This window comes from Haliotis rufescens, unplaced genomic scaffold (genome assembly GCF_023055435.1).
Source record: "Haliotis rufescens isolate VD_foot unplaced genomic scaffold, xgHalRufe1.0.p SCAF_69, whole genome shotgun sequence".
NCBI lineage: Eukaryota > Metazoa > Mollusca > Gastropoda > Lepetellida > Haliotidae > Haliotis > Haliotis rufescens.
The window spans coordinates 435,014-442,251 of record NW_025964360.1 but is presented as its reverse complement, the minus strand read 5'-3'; positions in this window follow the sequence as shown (position 1 = coordinate 442,251).

Here is a 7,238-nt window from a genome sequence, read left to right as displayed (position 1 = left end):
CAGAAATGACGTTGAGGTTATATATCGACGCCATTACAGATATACACAAAACAAACTGTTAAGCACGGGTCGGATTGTCCTGATCTTAAACAACTCGCCAGACCCTCTCTTTTGCTTATCTTAGTATGAATCAAAATGTCGTTGTGTTTCATTACATTTTCACATGGTCACTTCTTCAAAATACCCATTTTTATGTCACAGTGAAAAGGGTCAGATTATTTGTTTTTCACAATGCATTCTTATCAGGACATCCATCAAGTCCGACGAAAGAATTATTGCTTGGGTACAACCCAAGATATATTATATAAACTGACGTCCAAAAGAAACTTTACCAAAGTTTGAAATCACTCTTGCTCAAAAAAACAAAATATACATGCATGAAGTAAAGTGTATTGAGAAGAACAATATATCAACATAATCAACACTAAAAATGACAATCATACCGCGACCGAGAATGACGTCAGAGACCATCCCCCCCCCCCCCCCCCCCCAAAGTTGGGTGTGGTACAAAGCTCGAGCTTTCCGAATCATGGGCAATAGGCAGAGTACATAAACAATCGCTCACGTTCAATAACAAGTCATTAGCAGCGTGTGTGACCACCAAATGCCTCAATACACGCAACAACTCTTCGACGCACAGAAAAAGTCAGTCGTCTGATGAGGTCACGTGGGATTTGACGCCATTCGTCTTGGAGGGTCGTTGTCGAACACTACGATCCATCAAGTCCCAGATGTGTTCTATGGGGGACATGTCGGGTGAGCGTGCAGGCCACGGCAGGACGTTGACGTTGTTGGCTGCAAGGAAGTTAGTGACAATTCTGGCTGTATGGGCTCTTGCGTTGTCATGCTGATAAATGACAACACTGGACGAAGAATGTTATCCATGTACCGCTGAGCTGTCAAGTTTCCGTCAACGATGACCAGCGGTGTCCTCTCCTGCCCACAGATCCCTCCCCACATCATGACACTCCGTGCACCATATGATACGACCTCCTGCACGCAACACGTCGCCGTTCGTTCACCCCTTCGGCGATAAACACGTTGTCTTCCATCAGCCCTTAAAATACAGAATCGACTTTCGTCAGTGAAGAAAACCCTCTGCCAGTCACGTCGTTGCCAATGTCGTACAGTCCGGGCCCATCTCAATCGCAGACGACGTTGTTGCGCTGTCAATAGCTGTCCTCTGTATGGTCTAAAAGCCCTGATTCCATGAGCCCTGAGTCTCCTGGCCACTGTCTGTCGACTAACCCTGTGACCTAAGGCATTTGTCGCCGATGACGTCACTGTCAGGAAGCGATTTCGGAGGTGGAAGGTACGCAAGTACCGGTCATCATGGGGCGTGGTCACCCTGGGTCTGCCTGTTCTTGGCCTGTCAGCGGTCCGCCCTGTCTGTCTGTAACGTTGCATCAAGTTGGTAACGGCAACACGGGAGCAACCGAAGGTTCGTGCAATATGGGCGTGGGTGGCTCCCAACTGTACCATACCCAAGGCTCGTTCACGTTGTTCGACTGTGAGTCCTGGCATTTCTTTTGTGTTTTTTTTTATCACTGTGGATATCTGACTTGCCGTTGCAGTCGTGCATTTGCAGTTGTCCGTGGTGCACGTGTTTTTCACTTTTTCGCGTGTTATCTCGCAAACATATAACAGACGATTAACATTTTCTGCATACACTATTGTTGTATTTAGGTTATGTGTATTAGATAAGACTTCATCGAAAAAAAATTTATACTTTGTCTGAAATTTATATTTTCAGTTGGTAAAGTTTCTTTTGGACGTCAGTTTATTTTGTTCAGGCTTTGTCTGGAATATATTGTGGGGGGTAAAACCCGCTTTGAACAGTACTTCAGTAATGTTGTGCTGTGACAATTTGATGTGGGATGAAAGTCAGAATTGATGGTCACAGATGTCAACCGCTTTAAAACCAAGTGCACAAGTAGCATAATCAAGGCCAAACTGAGATTCGAACTCCCGATCATATAATTCTTTGCACGCCCAAGAGACAGCGAATTGCGGCACCTGAGATGACTGAACCATCCTTGATGTGAAATATTTACACCATTCGGGCCCCAAACCGTTTACATCTAAAGTATTTCGATTGAAACGATATTTTGTCATGAGTGAGTGAGTGAGTATGGTTTAACGCTGCTTTTAGCAATTTTCCAGCAATATCATGGGGGGGGACCCCAGAAATGGGCTTCACACATTGTACCCATGTCGGGAATCTAACCTGGGTCTTCGGCATCACGAGCGAACGCTTTAACCAGAAGGCTACCCGACCGCCCCTATTTTGTCACGAGATCTCTGTCCTTGGAGGCCAGTACATATTACCATAAATAATCAAGTCTGAACCAGACAATCCAGTGATTGACATCATGAGGATCGATCCACCGAAATGGGATACGATGACATGCATCAACAATTCAGCAAGACTGACCACCCTATCCCGTTAGTCGCCTCTTACGACAAGCATAGTCGCCTTTTACGACAAGCATAGTCGCCTGTAACGGCAAACATGGGTAGCTGAAGACCTTTTCTAACCCCGGATCTTCACGGGTCGGGTTGTGTAGCAGTACGGAGCTATATGACAATATGACAGCGAGGAATCGATTTTGGCTTTTCAAGAAACTACAAGAAAGCATCTTCCTGAGGCAAGTGAGAGTTAACTGACTATAAAAGTCCAGTTTCCATCCTTGCCGAACTAGGCTGGAATTATGGAGATACATTCTGGCTGGACTAACGAGATTATGCATTATCCAATCACAATCGCGCAACGAAATCGAAATCCGAATTGATAATCTCAAGAAGACAATACAAATCCTAACCCAGGAGCAACTGTAACCGCCAGTTCCAGATCATAGCACTTATATAAAGACCTGCATGCAATGTGTGGCTGTTTGCACTAATCCGGAGTTTTATGGTGCTAGCCCACTGAGATACAATGATGCAGTGCATACCTAACTCAAGGCAGTGCACTGATTCCAAGCCGACAATTCCTAGTTTTATGTCCATAAGTCCAAGCACCATGCAGGGTAACAGAAAGTACTGTCTATTAACATCGTTCCTGACAGAATCTGATACAAAAGCTCTTCAGCAACCCGTGCTTGCCGTAAAAGGCGACTATGCTTGTCGCTCGCTAACTTGGTTGATGCAGGTCATTGATCCCAATTGTGTGGATCGATGCTCATAATATTAATCACAGGATTGTCTGGTCCACACTAGATTATTTACAGACCGCCTTCATATAGCTGGAATATTGCTGAGTGCTGCGTTAAACAACAAACCAACCAACCAGCCTGACAGAATCACTATCCACTGCACCACAGGTGTTATAATTGAACAGAGTGAGTGAGTGAGTGAGTTTGGTTTTATGCTGCTTTTAGCAATATTACAGCAATATCAGGGCGGGGGACACCAGAAATGGACTTCACACATTGTACCCATGTCGGGAATCGAACCCGGGTCTTCGGCGTGACGAGCAAACGCTTTAACCACTAGGCTACCCGACCGCCCCATAATAATTGAACAGAAAAAGCCAAAGAAAAATTAGAAAGAAATTTTATTCAAGTAGTATTCTGATGAGACAGAATATTGGAATATATTACTCTATTATTATGGTCAGTGTACACATTTTATTGAGCAACAGATAGGGAATAGAACACACATTGTGGTAAATGAAAGAGGATCCTGACTGGCTGTCCACTGAAGGCTGTAAGATACATGGCCTTTAGTTAGTAGACAGTAACAGTTCTACTAAGTAAAATTGCCAAAAACAGGCAGTCCATGCTGAATCAGGACAACATTTATTATTTATTGTGCATATATGTTACAAAACTTTGTGCACAAGCAAACAGCCGGAACCACTGCCTCAAACATATTAATAGAACAATGTCTCAAAGATATATTTACAAAACAGTATAAAAACCAATTCCAAAGATATTACTAGAACACTGTCTCAAATATAAAAATAAACAAGTCTCTAACATATTAATAGAAAAATGTCTCACAGATATTAATAAATCCATCTTAAAGATATTGATAAATAAGTCTCAAATATATTACTAGAACACTGTGACATCTATTTTCAAGCTAAAGGTCAGTTAAAATCTCGGAAAATGTCGCTGAAAAAAGGATACGATAGCTACATACAAAAATCACTAAAATTTAATAGAAATACATTTTTTTTAATTTAAAGACTCACGACCTAAAGTTCTAAAAATGTAATCTGTAAACTGAATAACTGCAAATGAAGTTTATTTTTTACATGCAGTATTCATAGCTGACACCAAGTGTGTCATATAATAGTTGACATTTTTAATTCATACAGGTGTTACATAACTAATCTTAACATGCCTTTAGAAAGTATTCAATTCATATACCGTATTCGACGTAATAAGAGCCCAGGGCGCTCTCAAAATTAGAAATATGGGGGCTCTTATTAGAATTTTATTTTGGTGAAAAAAAAAACAGGTGAAAGATAAATTTCGTTGTTTATGCTGTTTCCAGGATATAATAGCCCATATTTAAAGGGCAAGTTCACACGGAAATGAACCTATTTTTCTTGTACTTTTTCCACATTAAAAATGTTAACATAGAAGTGTCATAGACAAAAATATAAAAATATCACAATTAATTAACATATTTTTCGCATTAAAACGATTTATATTTTTCACATTTACCAAGTGTTCTATTTCCACAACAAAAACACCATGGCTTATGCCCCTTGCAATATGACGTCATTGGTGCCAATTGATAAACATTATGACGTCATCATGCTTTGTTAGAGCCGCTTCACGTGGTGTAGGTCCAGGTGTGTGATTCTAGCGTCTCAGATTCCAGCCAGCATAGTGTTATGCTGAGTCACCACTGCGCCGGAGTGTGTCGTAGGCCATGTTGTTTTACCGCAAACTGGTACTTGATATCTTTTGCGTTGAGAATAGACAGGGACCCAGTTGAATTGGCACCAATTACGTCATAATCTAAGGGGGATAACTCAGGCCTGTTTAGCTCGAAAAACGAAGGCCTCATAACGGCATATCATTTTCACACTATTGTGAGCTTCCTACGTTCACTGTGAAAAAAATGAGTGTATATTTTCAAACACAGATACTAATTAATTCTAAAATTGCGTTTTGTTTAGAAAAAGAAAGAAAGTGATTTTTGCGTGTACACTTCCCCTTTAAGGTGCATAGAACACACAAGTGCGTATTATATGCGAATAAATATGTCTTGTGTACATTGATCAATTGGAAAGGGTGCTAATTGGGATTGTTCACTAGCCAATATATTAGCAAATATCGCCATGGGCGCTTATTAGAGCGGGGCGATTATTACATCGAATACAGAATGTCAAATCAGAGGCTTCAAATCATAATAACTACCTCAGATTGAAACATCAAATTGACCTTCACCACAGATGCTAATATATCTGCTCCAAATTCAATTTAGCATGGTCAAATCTGCAGGTGACATAGCTCAACATCTATCAGTACAGGGCATCCAATCAATCATCAGTAAAACTGATCATTAGAACATCATCTCTGGTACTACAGATGCTCTGAAGTGGAACCCTGGCCATAATGGCTGGAGCTGATGAGGTTGAAACAACAGAAACAACAGAAACAACAGCACAATCAAGGCAGAACGTACAAGAACTGCAAAAACAATGAAATTCATACTTTAAAAATTTACAAAATAAAAAACAAAAACTGTAAAAATCTTTGAAAACGTCACTGACATAGATACAGCAGTATAACGCATGAGACTCCCTGTATGAGTCCCAGACAAATTCTGCTATTCTGCAGAAAGATTTGCAGAATATGCAGAAAAATCAGAATTGCAGAAAAATCTTGGAATTTGCCTTTTTGATCCATCAATACACTTAAGTTCATTATTTTCAAGCTTTCCTATTAAATTCGGCACTTGAATGCTCAACCATATCACATGTGATACAAACTTACAAAGTTTGACTCATGCAATAAAACAATTGAAATAAATAATTCACACACTTAAACGTCCTTATGGTATTATGACCACATAAACTATGTTTAACTCTAGCCAGAAATAAATATCAGTGACACTATGCATATCCATTTGCATACTTTTATGTCTTATCCAATGATAATGCAAAATTTAAGTAATTTATCAAAGAATGTGGACTGCTATATGTGATGCCATCATAAAAACTGGGTGTGCAAACAGAAAATTTATTGGTATGTGTAATATCTTTGTATTAAACATCCAGAAATTTGCATGTGAGTGAGTGAGTTAGGTTTCACACCATGTTGAGTGAGTGAGTGAGTGAGTGAGTGAGTGAGTGAGTGAGTGAGTGAGTGAGTGAGTGAGTGAGTGAGTGAGTGAGTGAGTGAGTGAGTGAGTTGGGTTTATGCTGCTTCTAACATTATTCCAGTTAAATCACGGTGTGTCAGCTTAATGTGGGAGGAAAGCCCGAAGTGATGCAGGTCTCAGAGGTTTATCACTTCAGTGAAACCCACGAGCACAGGTATGGTGCTGACAAACCTAAGAACTTAATCGGGGCGAACCAGGATTCGAACCCAACGCAACTCTGCCCCCCACACCAAGATGAAGTGCCTTACTTGCATTGTTTAGGGTCTTGTATACACCATGTTCCTCCATCACACCAGAATATGACCACGTTGTGATGCCCCTCCATTATAACTCATGCATCAAATCAAATCTGGATCAGGCAATTCAGTGATTGACTTTTGATCATCAATCTACAAAATTGGGATACGATGACATGCATCAACCAAGTCAGAGAGCCTGACCATCTGAAATCTCGTTAATTGCATCTCATACGCAAGGGTTGATGATGACAATTCCAACCAAGATCAGCATCTTCTTCTAGTACACCATGACTACTCCGTGCATGAACTTTGTGCAACCCTATCATTGCCTGAACAAGGACTGGCACATACGTCCACAAGACTACACCAGAAACATAAGGCTAAAAAAATAATAGTTTTGGTTCTCAGGCTCGGCGCCTATCATCATAAAGTCTTCCGTACATTTCGTTTTTTATTTCCATTTTCAAAAAAAATTAAAAAATCCTAATACTTAAAAACAATGAGATCCAATACATCACAGAGTTACTCCCCTTTACATGCTCGCTGCTTTACTGCACATCTCGTGTTATTGTAATGGCCGCAATAGGAGCTTGTATGCTTGTTTATGAGGGAGGCCCTTTCCCAGGTTGATGGTACACAACTGTTTATCTGGTT